Consider the following 14,643-nt stretch of genomic DNA (forward strand, 5'->3'; position numbering starts at 1 on the left):
TGATTAAAGTGGTATCTGGCAGTTTTTCATTTTCCAGTGAAATTATATCAGGTTACTAGTCAAACCAAGATACCTACACATATGTACATGAGATGTAGATCTAGATATAGAGATATCTATAAAAAACATTTCCACCAATTTTGAAATGTTAGCCTCAGTTATGAAATTCAGTCTGTGATCACTCTGTTTTGCCTTTGCTGATGAACATCCTAGAAGTACAGAGTTTTTTTCTGATGATACTTCAATCAGAATGCATTTCTTGCTCTTTTCAGGACTTACAGAGATTCTTACTCCAAAGTGATGAAGGCTGTAGGAAATATAGTAGCTTGTCTCCTTGGTGAACGTAAAAGTTACTTGTCTCAGCTGAACATCCCACACAAATGACAGGAATGCATACTGGCCTGGGTTCTGCCCAGAGCCCAACTATGTAAATCCAGGGTTGCTTCAAACTTTTACTAACCCTGCCGACGATTTACACAGCTGTAGAAAGAAAGAATTTATTCTAGTTCATATTGAGAAGCTATGTGCAATTATACAAGCACCTTTCTGGGCACAAGTAGACTTGTATGGTTACCTACTACTGTTGTTACCAAGACACATTTTAAAATAATTTTCTGTATCCTTAGAAACAGCACTGAGTGCTTTGTGCAGATATGTTTAGATTTAGTGAAAAGAAGATTTTAGGCAGGGTCTTTGTTCATGATGAAGGAAGAAAAATATTTTTTTAACAGGAAAATGCTGGCGCTTGTGCTTAAGGTGTATGCATTGAAGGGAAATGGGACAACAAACATCATATTCAAGGTCTGAGGATTAGTGTGTGTGAATACTTTGCCTCTAAACGTTTGAGCCAAACTATGAGGTGTTCCCTCTGGGCTCAGGGCTGAGTGGTTTCCTCTGGTTTGTACATGTGAGGCACAGGAAAGACACACCACCTGAGAGCAGATTCCTCCTGTTTGCTTCTTGCTTCTTCTCTGCTTACTATTTCACAGAAACAGTCAAATTTTCTTAAAGATTGTGGGGAAGTCTCTCAAAACAGCCCCAGTTGAGCCATGCATGCAGAGATCTGTGTATGGTGCTGCTGGACAAAAGGGCAGATACTTGAAAGGAATCGTACAAAAAGAGGAGGGGGAGAAACGTGTCCTGACCCCACGCTGTTCGTGTGCCTCAGGGATCTCTGGTCTCTCAGGGCACTGCAACAAGAACCACCTCTCTTCCCACACACGCAGGACCTGGGACCTGAGGAGCTCTAATCTTCCCTTTCGCAAGCTGTCGCCTGCAACGCTGCCTGCACCGCCGAGCTGTTACAACAGCTCTGCCTCGTTTGGCACAGCTCTGTGACACATGAAGCACAGCCACCTCTGTACACAGCATTCCCAGCATCTCCAGCCAGCTCTGGGAATCGAAGCAGGTGTTTGGCTGAAAATACTTTCTGCTGGAGTTTCTGACATTACAGATGCTTTAAGGCTTGCAGCACTCCCCTGTTCTTGAACAGTATGAGATGCAGCTGGGCAACCCTAGTGCTGCATTCACTGAGGCTTTTGTCAGTGCAGAGAGGTAACCCCAGGTGTTGGAGACTCTGAAGGACAAAGGCCGGTCCTGCACCATCCACAAAGTAAAATTTGTGTATATGCAATATTTCTTGCTGCATCATGCTGGCGGTTTTTGGATATGACAGCTGCTTGTCTCATACTGGCTATCAAGGAGTGGGGACTGTGTTCTCCTCAGGGCGTTTGGGTATAATCACTTGGCCACTGCAGAAGTAGGAGCAGGAGTTCAAAGTCTTGCTATCCACCAGCTGCTGGAGATCACTTCTCTGCTGGAGATCGATGCCACACGCCTGGGCCATACTGAGGGATCATGTATCACACAGCTCATCCGTGGGCTAGGCATGGCTATGCTATTAACATTTTTAACTTCCCCAGTTGCATCTGTAAGAGTATATCTGCCATGCATTTTTTTTAGTTGAACCATTTTGTTTTCTGACCATATGCATTTTCCCTTGTCTTTGTGTGGGTTTATCTTAGAGTATGGACAACAATTGCTTTGGAGAAAGCTGTAGGAGTCTGATTCATTACTGTCTGCTGTGTCTCAGGTTCATTTCAAGTGAATGGGAAAGGGAGAGTCTCACTCATTGCTGTTATTTTTTAATTTTTCCTGTTCAGATGCTGATGGATAACTGGACATCTAATACCCACATTCAGAAGCCATGAATTCCAGAAAATTACTCTCAGAAACACGGAGAACATTTCCTGCTACTAAAGTACGCTGCCAGCAGCCATCACGGATTCTCATTGTGGATGTCACATCACCTTCCTGGACCAACACTTGTTCTGTGCTCTCTGAAGCTCTGGAAAACACACTCTGTTTGGCATGCAGTTTGACAGGCCCCTGCCGTGTTCCCCTGCTGAGCCTCTACGTGGTGCAGAACCAGCAGGAGTGTCTGCTTCCCTTTACGGTATGTGTGAAATTATGTCTCTTGCGGTCTAGCAAACATGAATGCAATACATTGTTGCAGTTAAGAAAGTTATGATTTACTACAAATGTATATCTAAAAATCATTCTCAAAGAGCATAGTTTCATAGACTTCATGGAAGAGGTGGAATTTTAGGAAAGAATGATGCTTAAAAGGAGGAATGCCATATTTTGATTTGTGAGGTTGCTCGTGTGCATAAATTAGGTTTTGTGCTGTTCCCTTCTAAAACATGTTGTACGTCTCCCTTTCATATGCTACTTTCTGCACTGTCTGTACTGCTTCTCTGTCAAAATTATCAAACACAACTCTATAGCTGTAATAATTTGGGTGGTGAAACGGTCTCTGTACCTGTTGATTACACAAATATTACCACTTTGGGAGAGGTTCCAGACATTTAAGGGGAAGTGATCAGAACTGAAAATATTTTTGCCAAATTGGAGAAATATCCTGAAATCATAGAATCATAGAATCATTTAGGTTGGAAAAGACCCTTAAGATCATGGAGTCCGACCATAAACCTAACACTGCCAAGTCCACGACTAAACTATGTCCCTAAGCATCACATCTACACGTCTTTTAAATACATAGATCTAAGTCAGTAAGAACAGGTATTTCACTCATCGAGGGATATGCAGCAGAATAACTATAGATGGAGAATGACTAGCAGCTCTACAATAAAAGTTTGGGATTACAAAGCATCATAAAATTCACAAGAATTTATGAAATCATACTGTTACAAACAGTCATACTAAGCACTCTCATTTGCAATACTTTAGTGTAAACACACAGTATTAACCCTTCCACTTTATTCAGCAATGGCAAAAACATTTTGAAATATTTTGTCACGTTTTCACATCTCAGGAAAGTTAGAGGCCAACTGGAAAAAAAATCCTCAGAGGTCAACAGTAATTTAGCAAATGTGATCTGCGAGAACACTGTGGCTAATGGTGATGTTTATTTTGTAGAATAGGTTTTAGATAATGTGACAAGGATAACAAAACGGATACCAAAGGAACATTTTCTGGAGATATTGTCAAATCACACTGATTAGGGGTTTTAAGAACAAACATGTGTCTTGCTTCCTAGGATGAATTTACATGTAATTCATCCTGGCATGTCACTGTAAGATGGACTAGGTAATTGGTTTCACAACTGGTTCTAGGCCTGTTTTCTGTGATTTTGAATTATGTCCAAGTTAATTTGTAAATATCTGGGGCCAAATACCTACTTTCATATTTCCTAGATATGTCCTGACACTGATCCAACATGTGCTGGCTGACAGCAACCTCGGATCTTATTTGGTAATCATGGGTCACCAGAGCAGAACTGCACAGAACTGACACAACCCCTCTACTTGCCCCATCATATGAATCTTCTGCTCATGCCTTTTTTATTTAAACAACAGTTGCTCATTTTGATAATCTCAGTTTTTAAAGATGAACCCTTAGATCACTTTTTGGCTTCCTTCATATTACAGGCTATTATATTTCACTAAAGTACCCATATATCATTAAAGCACTTCCTCCAGAAAGACACCTGGTTTTGATCTGAAGTTATTACAAGATGGAGAATCGAGTACTTCTGTTGGTAATTTCTTCCAGTGGTTAATCATTGTCATTGTAAAACTTGCATATGGTTTCTAATTCGCATTTATTGGCTTTAGCTTCCAGGGGTTTGTTAATATATTCCTCCTCCTGGCTAGATTGAAGAACCTGCTTGCATTTTATGCTTTCTTCCTCTAAATATAAGCAGGTCCCTTCTCAATCTTCTAGCTGGTAAATGAAAGAGAACAAAGTACAAGTCTAGCTGCAAGGCATTTTTACAGGCCTTTCTTTTACAGACCCACTCTCTGGGTTTTTTACCATACTGGACTCAGCAGTGCTGTACAGAGAGCTAAAAAATACCCTTCCTCCCATTTGCATGACCAGTAATCCCATCAACTCTTTTGCCATAATATTATGTTTCTCTGGGACTTGTCCAAGACAGCAAAGTTCACACTCAAAGACTTGAGCCAGTAGAGCATACCTTGTTGATAGGCACAGTTCTAGTGTGAGCCTCCACTCCCCTTCTCCCCAGCTTTGCTTGGATGTTCTGCCTAGTGACCCAGCTCTCTATTTTAGACATCTGCTGTTATACTGAAGGCTGTTTTTCAGAACTGTTCTTTTTCTGTTGGGAACAGTAAAGTCTAGCAAGATGACTATCTTCTTCAATGGACCTAATTTCACTGAAGAAGACTTTTATGGGGAAGTCTAAGAAAATGTCTTACAAGTAATCCTGCCAAGCTCAGCAAAGTATCTTGAGAAACTCCTATAAATAGCCTAATACTCTCTATGGTATTTGAACAAAAAGTGTTTTCTGTTACTTCTAAACCTTCTAAACCACCTTAAGGAAAAAAAAAAAGAGGAGAGTTTATCACCTCTGGAAGAAGGGGCAGGCAACTCATGAAGAGTACAAGGATCTCATTAGGTCAAGCAGGGACAAAATTAGAAAGGCAAAAGCCTAGCTAGAACCCAGTCTGGCCACAGTCGTAAGGGATAACAAAAAATGTTTTTACAAATATATTAACAACAAAAAGAGAGGCAAGGAGAATCTCCATCCCCTACTGGATGTGGTGGGGAACATTGTCTCCAAGGACGAGGACAAGGCTGAGGTACTTAATGCCTTCTTTGCCTCAGTCTTTAATAGCCAGTCCAGGTATCCGCAAGGTATTCAGCCCCCTGAGCTGGAAGATGGGGATGGAGAGCACGATAACCTGCCCATAATCCAGGAGGAAGCAGTTAAGGACATGTTAAACCACCTGGACACCCACAAGTCTATGGGGCCTGATGGGATCCACCCGAGAGTACTGAGAGAACTGGCCAAGCCACTCTCCATCATTTATCAACAGTCCTGGTTAACAGGGGAGGTCCCAGAAGACTGGAGGCTTGCCAATGTGACGCCCGTCTACAAGAAAGGCCGGAAGGAGGATCCTGGGAACTACAGGCCTGTCAGCCTGACCTCTGTACCGGGGAAGATAATGGAGCAGTTGGTCTTGAGAGTGCTCACAGAGCATCTGCAGGACAACCAAGGGATCAGGCCCAGCCAGCATGGGTTCATGAAAGGCAGGTCCTGCTTGACCAACCTGATCTCCTTCTATGACCAGGTGACCTGCCTAGTGGATGAGGGAAAGGCTGTGGATGTTGTCTACCTAGACTTTAGTAAAGCATTTGACAGCATCTCCCACAGCATTCTCCTGGAGAAACTGGCGGCTCATGGCTTAGACAGGTTTACTCTTCGCTGGGTGAGGGACGGGCTGGATGGCCGAGCCCAGAGAGTTGTGGTGAATGGCATTAAATCTGGCTGCTGGCCAAGCGGTGTTCCCCAGGGCTCGGTTCTGGGGCCAGTCTTGTTCAATATCTTTATAGATGATCTGGATGAGGGAATCGAGTGCTCCCTCAGTAAGTTTGCAGATGACACCAAGTTGGGTGGAAGTGTTGATCTGCTGGAGGGTGGGAGGGCTCTGCAGAGGGATCTGGACAGGCTGGATCGATGGGCAGAGGTCAACTGTATGAGGTTTAATGAGGCCAAGTGCTGGGTCCTGCACTTTGGCCACAACAACCCCATGCAATGCTACAGGCTTGGGGAGGAATGGCTGGAGAGCTGCCTGGCGGAAAGGGACCTGGGGGGTGCCGGTTGACAGCCGGCTGAACATGAGCCAGCAGTGTGCCCAGGTGGCCAAGAAGGCCAACAGCATCCTGGCCTGTATCAGGAATAGTGTGGCCAGCAGGAGTAGGGAAGTGATCGTGCCCCTGTACTCGGCACTGGTGAGGCTGCACCTTGAATACTGTGTTCAGTTTTGGGGCCCTCACGCCAAGAAGGATGTTGAGGTGCTGGAGCATGTCCAGAGAAGGGCGATGGAGCTGGGGAGGTGTCTGGAGCACAAGTCTGATGAGGAGCGGCTGAGGGAACTGGGGGTGTTCAGTCTGGAGAAGAGGAGGCTGAGGGGAGACCTTACCACTCTCTACAACTACCTGAAAGGGGGTTGTGGCGATGAGGGCGCTGGTCTCTTCTCCCAAGTAACCAGTGAGAGGACGAGAGAAAATGGCCTCAAGTTGCGCCAGGGGAGGTTTAGATTGGATATTAGGAAAAATTTCTTCACTGAGAGGGTGGTCAGGCATTGGAACAGGCTGCCCAGGGAGGTGGTGGAGTCGCCATCTCTGGAAATGTTCAAAAAACATGTGGATGTGGCGCTTCAGGACATGGTTTAGGGGACATGGTGGCGCTGGATTAATGGTTGGACTTGATGATCTTGAAGGTCCTTTCCAACCTTAGTGATTCTGTGATTATGGTATCTGGTCTTCTGCAGCTTCTGGAATCAGGAGCAGTCTTACGTCTCTGTCTGATAAATATTGGTTCTGTTTCAGCTTTCCTCAGAAATACCAGGGCTCCATTGCTTTTTCTGTACACCTGAATTTGCCCCTGTGTCTCAACAGGGCACGCTGTTTATATGACTTTTTACAAGGGCACGTAGGACAAGGGGTAATGGCTTTAGAGTGAAAGAGCATAGATTTAGATTAGAGTTAAGAAAAAAATTCTTCACTATAAGGGTGGTGAGACACTGGAACAGGTTGCCCAGAGAAATTGTGGATGCCCCGTTCCTGGAAGTGTTCAAGGCCAGGTTGGATGGGGCTTTAAGCAACCTGATCTAGTGGAAGGTGTCCCTGCTCATGCCATAGGGTTGGAACTAGATGGTCTTTAATGTCCCTTCGCGACCCAAACCATTCTATGATTCTATGATTTATCACATTGACTTTCTGATCTAGCTAGAGAAAAACTTGATTATTCCCAGTGAGGAACCAAGACAGAGCTATATTAAAGGTTGCTTATTAGACAAATCATATGACGTCAGGAAAGCCCCAGAACTTAAAATAGAAATTGTGAGAGTACATGGGGAAGTGTCATATATGGTTACCCTTTCCTTAGTCTTTCCTGGGCACTTGTTTATGATCTCTGTTCCTACTGGTCTCTCCTATTGGCCTAACTCTAACAAAGTTCAAAGAACTTCCCTGGAAAGAGCAGGAGGATGCCAAAGAAAATGAAAGCAGGAACAAAGTAAATAACCATGGAGGACAACAGAGAGTGACAAGAGGGGAAGTGAGCACTAAAGCGTCAAAAAATTTTAATGTGGGACTGAGCAAGGACTCTGAGCAGAGCACCTCCAGCTGATGGGCCCTGTTCCTACTGGTTTTCCCTTGGCATGGGCTGAAGACAAAAAGGGCTGAAAAAGAAACGAGGGAGAAAGACGTTAACTACAGGGACTGGCAAATTAAGAAAGTGAAGTGGGTGAGAGTACAACATGTGCAAAGAGCCAGACCGGGCAGTGAGCACAGTGTCTACCCCAGCTCATGACCAGCTTTGATCTCTCATTTTGGTAGCTTTTTTCTGGAAACAATGTAGCGTTGCAGATTAAAATGCTTTGCTGGACACACAGTGTGAAGTTATGAATTCTTGGAGTTGCGTAATGAAGGGGCAAGGTTACATGTGAAGAGCCATGTCATGGCCTATGGCATTGGGCTGGGTGTCAGCGCCCAGAAGAGGGGCACAGTCAGAAATACTTAAACACCATAATTCGTGCTTCAAGTTTAACTCATGTCCCTAAACACATTCCAGAGTTGAAACTGCAGCTTGTGCAGACTCATATAAGTTAACGTTTAAAGTCGCTGTGCATATACAAGAGAAAATGTAACTCTGCTGGTGCCAGTTCCAAAGGACAAATACTTAACAGGAGTTCAGGCTGCCCTGCAGCCCGTGCTGAGCCCTGTTCTGCACAGGTAGGAGCAATACTTGACCTGATACAGCTGGTTGATGGCTGTGTGAGCGGCAGCTGCCTCCTGGGATTGCCAGGAAGGCAACTGACCTGCAGGGAATTTTGCTGTAGCACTTTGAAGAGGCTCCTGGCTGCATCTGCTTGATGCATTTATCAAAGATTGTAACCTCACAGCAGAACTGACATAATGGGCCACATACTTCTTGCACTGTAGAGTACAAAGTGTGGTGTCTTTCCTTAAGATTGCTTTCTTCACCGTTCTGAAGTGAGGTTTGAGCCATCCCAGCTTTCTTCCCCACTTTATTTGCAGAACCGTCAGAGCTCTTTGTCAACACGTGCCTGAGCCCCCTGGTTCATAACTTAGTGACACTGAAAGACCATGCTGTAAAGCATGGCTGCTCGTGAGTGGTTCAGTGAATCAGAGCTCCAAGCATCTGAAGCAAACAAGTTGTATGTTCATCTATTGCCTCTTCTGTGAGGAAGGTGACCTTTGGCAGCAGTGCCTTACATGCGTTCAAACAGATATGGTAGAGTTCACTAATAATCTCTCCTATGGCCAGAATTTGCCAGTTTATCTGCTGGGTACATCTCAACTCCTTTGAGTTCTTGTTGAAGCTCAGGTGAGCTGACATCTGTGTGAACGCTAGCTGAGATGCTCCACACACCTTTGGATCCTGGGTGCTCCCTAGCGTTGTCATGTCTATGCTAAGGAAAAGTCATGGCTGGGTGATAGATACCAAGTAGCCTCAACTAATATTATATGGAGAAAGAGTATGAGAGGGGTCTACCGTGATCCTGGCCAGCCTGGTTCACATTCAGACTGCCTTCTGTGGATTTAGGTGACCATTATAAAGCGATACAAAGTTCAAGGAAGTGCTGAGCAACATATGCGACAGAAGGGTTCAGCGGCCCTGGACTGCAAATAATCTAAGTCACCATAGCAGGCAGTGAGAATATGGCCACGAGACTGACACAAAGCATCATACTGGAGCACAATGGGTTAATAATCTGTACATTTATATTGTTCATCTTGCCATAATGAGTCAGACCAGGTGTCCTTGGGGCAGCCATTGTACACTGGTAGCTGTTGCCTGAAGGAATAAAACATTTTTACAAATGACAGCTACAGAATAATTTTTCCTTTCTAACACTTGCTCTGGTAGCTCATCTTTGAACCAGGAGGGTCCACAGACCTTCCATCAGCGTTTGCTTTTTTGATAATCATTCCTGTGGTGAGTGTCCTAGAAAAGCAGTATAAGAGCGTAAGAAATGCCCTCCTGAGTCGGACTAACAGTCCATCAGCCCAGTCTCAAAAGAAAAGGCTATTTTGTGGCAGTGCCCCAGCCCAATCACTTTCTGCAGTTCATTCTCCTCATACTCCCCTAGTTCCACAGCTGTTGTATTAAGAATGATAGAGGATACATTGGAGGCTATGCTGCTTGGTATCTGCTTCTGAACTTGTTACCCGTGAGTTTGTGGAACCCCTTTTTGAACGTGTTGCCGCAGTTTAACTCCAAACCTGTCTGAACACAGGTTCCAGAGGTCCACAGCTTGACAAATAAAGGAGTACAGATATGGCAGGGGTGACTATGGCCTGGGGCTATCACACCACCTCAATGCTCCTATTTGTCTCAAGTTCTGTCTCTGTGTCATGCAGGGCCAGAGGAGAAGGGCATGCTGAACTACTACATTTTGGCTAGCAGCGGGCGACAGGTAGACAGCTGAAAACTTGAGGAGTGATCCTGCGTGCTGTTACTGGCATAACAATCAGCTGGTTTTGATTCATATCACTGTTCACTGCTTTACGACTTGACTCCTGCCCCCAGTCTTACCTCAGTGCTGTGAATTCAAAACCCTCCTTCCACATTATGCAAAAATGTTTCATATTATCTGTTTGACATTTCCAGTCTTTCACTTTCATTGAATACTGTTTTGCAGCAAGTGAAAGAAAACTTTGCACGAATTCAAGCCTGCATTTCAGAGCTCCGTTCGCTACCAAGAGAAGGCTGTTTCCCGCAGCGGGGAAATGGAGTGGTACAAGCTGTGCAGGATGGATTGCAACAGTTCAAACAATACAACAGGCACACAGCAGCAGGAGGCTCAACAAATAGCTCTGTTGAGGTAAGAAAATGTTGGCAAGGTAGTGGGAGCCATCCACCAGACTTGCCACTTCTTAGCACGTTAAGATGATTGTGTGGTATCTAAGGTCCATGGGAGGGAGGGAGTAATTAAGAAAATAAGCCCTCCAAAAAAAGCCATGGGACAATCTCTGAACGCTGATGAAAACTTGAGTTGGTCATGGAGGCTGACTTACTTTACAGTATAGAAAAATTAATTTAATTTCTAGGCATTTAAGCTTAGGTGTTTTTTCAGCTTTATTTTGATTACTTTCACAGAAGAAATGTGTCACAGGCAAAGACATTCACAGTGCTTATGGACATGATTTTCCTTTCAGCCTACAGTTACATTCTGCGGTTATAGTATCTGCAACTTTCACTGATACAATAGGATGTTTGTACAAAGGTCCTCATTGTGCCTGAAAGCATGTCCACAGTTCATTGAAAGTGAACTCATACAGACAAAAGAAATGCTTTTCATCTTAAGAGTAGTTGGTGTAGTTGCAAATCCTACTAGAATGGCCATTGTCTTGGCATAGTCCTCTTGAAATCAGTTTTCAGAGTGAAAAGAAAATATTGTCATTATTTGGAATAACAAGAGGCTTTGTTTATAGTTAGCGTTTTTCTTTTCTCAGTGGCAACTTGGGAGTTCCACAGGGCAGCTACTCTGCAAATTGTAGTGGGGAGTCCCGTACAATACATCATTGGCAACGGCTGCATGAAATAACTGAAAAATCTAAAAGGACTATTATAAGGTCTGTACAACAGACAGCCCCTGAAACTCAGGAAGCATCATGTCTGTTCTTGGCATGCATCCCTACCTTGGGTGAATGGAAAAAGGGGAATCTCTGACACCTTTAGGGCAGACACAGAAAGAACAGGGCAATCCAATTGTTTCACCCACGCCCCAGAGAATTAGGGGAGAACTGTGCCTGGTGTAATCCCGATGCACTAGCACTTTATCCCCACTCCTTGCACTTTACAAGGACCTGAATAAGGTGCAGCTGCTAGTGCTTTAAGAGCACTCTCTCTCACTTCCTACTTCATAGAGTCATGCTTTATAAATGTATATCTCATGTTCCACCTACAGTCATATAGCTTAGGAAATTTCATAAAAGACAGCCTAAAAGCAAATTCTACAGCTAAATAAGCATTCCCACACCATGAAAGGTATTTCTGTTCATCCCAGCTCTAGCCTAGGTGTTACCCCATATCCATGCCACGGCAGTTCCCAAACTTCCTTCTAAGAAGGAAGGCCCTGGGAAGGGGGAGTAAAGTGTTTTGAAACACCACATGCAAACATTTCCTTCTGCTCAGGCTTTGTGACATTTTGGGACTGGCTGTTGATGATCTGCCTGGAGAAAGTAGACCACATGTAGTGACTGAGTACTTAACACCTCCCACAAGCATTTTCTATTTCATCTACCATGAAGAGAAGTAGCAATTCTGTTTCTGTGATACTTTAAAGCACTAGTAAAACCCTGGCCCAGGTTGCCCAGAGAGGTGGGAGATGCCCCAGCCCTGGAAACATCCCAGGTCAGGTTGGATGGGGCTCTGAGCACCCTGATCTAGTTGAAGATGTCCCTGCTCATGGCAGGGGGTTGGACTAGAGGGACTTTAGAGGTCCCTTCCCACCCAAACCAGTCTGTGATTAGACAACATATTAGGAGAGGTATTTCTGCATCGAACTGTAAGGCATGGACAAGAGGAAATAAGCCTTACTTTATCAAATCTTTTGGACTCTCCAGTTTCATCTGTTTTTCAATGGGATGAATGTCAGGTTCTACCAATACAATTTCTTCATTCTGTTTGAAGATCTTCATGCCTTAGTTAAGTTGATTCCAGTATTTTACAGTTAATATTTCACATAAGGCTTATCCGTCTTGCGTTATTGTGTAGTATTTGTTATTCATCAAAATTTAATGCATTATATGTAATTTAGGTGCATCAATGCCCAATTGCCAAACTGACATCTCAGTGGCCCTGTTACTGAGATACCCATGGTGTTGGCTGGAACAGAAAATTACAGGCACATAATTCCAGTCAGTAAACAACTGAGGAGTAAGTAACTGGGAACAAGAAAGATGACTATCTGTGAAATCCTGTAGCAGAGGGAAGATGCTTAGCAGAGAGTGTGCACAGCTGGGCAGGAGGAGAAAAGGCAGCCAGCGAGGGGCCAGGCCTGTCGCTGAGATGCACCGGCTTGTCTCAGCAGAGATAGTTACCGCTTCTGTTTGTGAAGCCTTCTCTTCTGAAAGAGGTGCTCTTTTTTGCTTTTTCTGTTACACTTCTGAAACGAGACACGTTAAACCAAAAAGCTTTTTACATGCTTCCATCCGTGTGGAAGGGACTACTCTGGAGCCACGCGCCAGGAACACACGGCCGCTGTACTGCCTGTGGCACCATCCCGCTGCTGCCGCACCCCAGGAAAAGCCTGGAGGGCAGCAGCAGTGAGCACATGCCTGCTGCGGCTCAGCGGGAAGGACAGGACAGGACTATGAACAGCATTGGGAAGAAGAAACTTAGTATGTTGGAAGCTGTTGATGAAGCGTGCTTATACGTGAGCTAGCAGAAACGCAAGCACTTAAGGACGCGATACGGTTATATTAGAAGTACGGTTTCTTTAGCGTGAGACCCTGATGGCCTATATTTATAGTCCAAGAGTGCCACTGGCAATTTGCTTGTGCAAATCAGACATAGTCTTTAGGCAAATGTGCATTTTCCTAACAGTTAAACCACAAGGAGGCAAGAGTATTCCTATGACTAGTAAGCAGAGGAGGTAGACTTTTTTTTTTTTTTTACAACCTGCCACCACTAAAAACCCAAATATTTGTTAAAAGTATTGAAAATGCTTACTGTTCTGAGGTCATGACTTCAGAGGGGAAAACCCACCAGCATCAGCAAAACTAAGTCTCAGCAGCAGCTACAGGGCAGGAAATGTGGCCAATCTGCAATAGGATGAAAAGCATTTTTCAAATCACCAGTAGCCCATTTTTTATCAGATTAGGAAGTATAATGGCATTAAGGGATTATACTTAGAAACTGTAGTGGTGATATGAAGGTAAGTCACAAGAGCTACCTCAGTTTTTGTATGTGGTAAAATATTTCTCCTAGTCTCTGACCAGTATGTGCTAGTGTGACTGAGGTTGTGAAAAGGGGAAATTGGAGGTGATGATAGGCTGCAGATGTAATGCAGCCATGCTTTTGATGAAATAAAGGTGCATCAGTGTAGCAGATGCTCTATCTATAGTTCTGCAAAAGATAACAGTATTTTTTAGACAGTTCAGCTACCCCCAGCTCAAGAACAGTCCCTGTTAGCCAGTATCATTAGTTCCTAAAAGGAACCCATAATAATTTTTTCACTCACAGTAACTCAGAGGCAAACACTAGGTATAAGTTGGTTGGAGAGGTATACTTTGCTAGGGAAATTGGGCTTGATCTGACATCAGCAAGGCTGCCACAGCTCCATGCCCCCAGGCTCCACCAGTTGTGAGGCTGAGCATGTATTCCCAGCAGGCAGATGCACACAGAGCACGTGGATACAACACATGTACACATGCATGGCTGGTCACACAGATCACAGACAGACACTCGGAGCACTCCCATGAACGCAGTCTGCACCAATGGCCTCAGCCTGCTCCCCTCTCTGGCTGAGCAAGGTGGAGCTCTACTACCAGGAATATGTATATACACACGTGCACCTATCTATCTCCATACGTACGATGTGGATCCCTGCAGCAGCTGGGCTCAGACACTCGGTCAGCCCAGTAGCTGCTCCCGGATCCCAGTCTCCCCAGCTGCCGGCATCTGGCCATACGAGCCCCCAGGGCTCCAGCCCCACTCCAGTTGCTGGCACAGAGCAGCATGTGCGCACACACACACACAGAGCTGGCCAGGACTCCACTCGCCCTGCGGATAGCCAGCTCCTCCCGTGCTCTGGCCCTTAGAGACCGCCTGGCTCCTGGGCCGTTTCACCTACTCGCCGCGGGTCCGTTTGGACTTTGCTAACGACGCCGTGCTCCCTCGCGCTTGCTCCAGCGGCTGCACCGCAGGCACAGGGGCCTCCAAGCCCTGGGGCGGCTCCCGCGGCTGCGCTGAGACACCCTCCGCGCACACGCAGAGGAGAACCCTCACCCAGGACGGAGCTGGGAAGGAATTTAAGGCAACGGTGGGACAGGCCGTGGTGATGCGGGCAGGGCCTGGCCAGGCGGGCGAACTAACCAGCCAGCCGTTTACACGCGACTGGC

The sequence above is a fragment of the Phaethon aethereus genome, assembly GCF_964289735.1.
Source record: "Phaethon aethereus genome assembly, chromosome: 4".
NCBI lineage: Eukaryota > Metazoa > Chordata > Aves > Phaethontiformes > Phaethontidae > Phaethon > Phaethon aethereus.